At 36.1% G+C, this 2,378-nt stretch overlaps 1 pseudogene; it reads left to right on the top strand.

Moving 5' to 3' along the window:
* LOC111471436 overlaps nt 1–157 on the top strand; it is a 2,176-nt pseudogene extending 2,019 nt beyond the window's left edge.
* Nucleotides 158–2,378: the final 2,221 nt, after the last annotated feature.

Raw genomic sequence — 2,378 nt, forward strand, 5'->3', positions numbered from 1 at the left:
GACAAAGCCTCATTTGAAAGGTTTGGAATCTGGACTGGGATTCTGTTGATTTACTATATCTTGATTGGATTACATGCTTCTTATGACTCGGTCATGGAGTCCAAGACTACAGCAAGAGAAGTTAATAGCAGTTTGTGAATGGATCTTTCGAATTTATAATGATTGGCTTAGTGCTTTGATTAGGGGATTTGTGGTTTATGTTTGTCATTGTGTTAGCTACCATTCATGTTGGCAAGGATGGTGGTTTGCTTGTATATGTTTGAGCTCTCTCTCTACTTTGTCTGTACATGTAAAAAATTATAGCTCAACAAAACGCTATAATATGTTTTTTATAATGTTTTTTTTTTTTTAAGATCTTGATGGTTGAAGTTATTACAAGTTCAAGACTTTTTATTATTATTTTTGTTTAATTATAATAGATGCTATAAAAAATACAAAAAATTGCGTAAGTAAAGTATTGAATAATTTAAGAGAGAAGTTATTCAATTGATACGAGATAAATGGTTCACCTTATATAATTATCAACAACATTAATTAATTAGAAAAAATACAAAAATTCACAAGGGTTCAAGATGGTAGTAACATGTAGTTGAACTAGCCCTTTTTATTTTTTTATTTTTGTGTACGTTACTATTACGTTCACCTACATTGTAATGTTCGAGCCTGGTAGGTATGTAAGTTTCCCTAATTTTTTTGTACGTTACCATTTCATTCACTTACACTCTTCATTTAATGCTACTACGCTCTTCATTTTTGTGTTCGAGCCTGCTTCTTTTGTCGAGCATTTTTCTCCTTTCTCTATTATGTATTAGCCGAGTGATTGTTAATGTGTTCTTTAATTTCACCTCTTTTGTAGGGTATTTCTTTCCCACTTCTCAGTTTTATTGCTTGACATTGTTCCTTGCCCTCTCTTTTTGGCGTTTTGATGTCTGCTTGCTACTTTCCAAGATGTCTATTTCGTAACTCAGTTGCTAATTGACTCAATTGAACTTCCTTCATTACGCTCTCAAAAGATGTTCCCGATATGTGTCTTGCTTGGCTAAGTCTAAGAAAATAAATGGGGCTACTCTATGCATGTGTCATGGTCTCGAGTTGTGATGTCGTCGTCAGCCGTTCAGGGATGCCTTGCATTTACCTGAAATAGAAGTAGCTTGAGCATTTTTAGAAATACTTAGTAAGTGACCCCACTATTGGGGTTAAATGATAACACATACAATTTCATGAAAGAGACCTATCATAACAGTCTATTTTCCTGCGACGGTCATCATAACGGGCAATTGGGATGTGTACTTAATTTTTCTACACACGGTTCACAAGTGCGAGTATTGACCCACCAGTCAGTTCGCACGCCTCCTAGGCCCCCTTTTTGATGGGGCGAGAATTCTCTAGTAGTTGTTGATGTTAGACATCCGTTACAAATAGCGATCATCACGACAGCATTATGTTAACATAATGATCGTTCTCCTGTCTCGTAGCGTACGCGTCTGTACTATTGAGAAGGATAAGGGGTATCCCCCAATGCATGAGCACACAATAATGTATAAGGTCCCAACGTTTTTCAATTTTCATTATCATTTAATACAATCTCGCTAGCGTCTTCCTTCATAACATATCTTTCATGTGTATGTCGGGGTTGTATCTCATGCTAGTAAATCGGTTTGTCTGTCAATCATAACATATCAATCATATTACATCTCTAGAGAATTCTCGAAACTCTTTCTCCAATCTCTTTGGGATTTTCTTTCAAATAAATTGAACCTTTTAGCGTTACTACGAGCTAGCGAGGGGACCTTATGGACCTACCGATTATAAGCTCCAATGATACAAAATTAATTAATTAAACTCTTCAATTAATCAATTTCCATTCATTAACTATAGGTCACTCCACTATAGACCTAGAGTTGCACTCTTATGCACTGTAGAACAAGTTATGTTCATCGATATAATCATTACAAGCAAGTCGATCCTTTACGAGTTGTTCATAATTACAGCTGGGTCAAAAGTCCGTTTTACCCATGTAATTACATCTTTCACCTTAAGTACCACTATTCTCTAATGAACAATTTGTCTATGATCCAATCATAAACCAAGTCGCTCTCGGGCCAATGAGAGGGTGGGGCCCCATTGTTCAAGTCCCGAAATCAGTACTTAAGAAAACAACTCATCTACTTTCCATACATGGAAAGTAGTGAATTCCATCTCATGATATTATGTTCCCAACTCCCTATTTGGTCCATTCTCCTAAATAGTAGGCATATTGAATCGGCTAAAATAGTCATTCTCGCCCATGTAAATTAAAGGACAAGCCCTCACAGGTAAGAGTTCGTAACTCACTCAGAATTAAGATCGAGTCGCATATGATCAACATGTGAAATATT

Source organism: Cucurbita maxima, unplaced genomic scaffold (genome assembly GCF_002738345.1).
Source record: "Cucurbita maxima cultivar Rimu unplaced genomic scaffold, Cmax_1.0 Cma_Scf00052, whole genome shotgun sequence".
Classification (NCBI taxonomy): domain Eukaryota; kingdom Viridiplantae; phylum Streptophyta; class Magnoliopsida; order Cucurbitales; family Cucurbitaceae; genus Cucurbita; species Cucurbita maxima.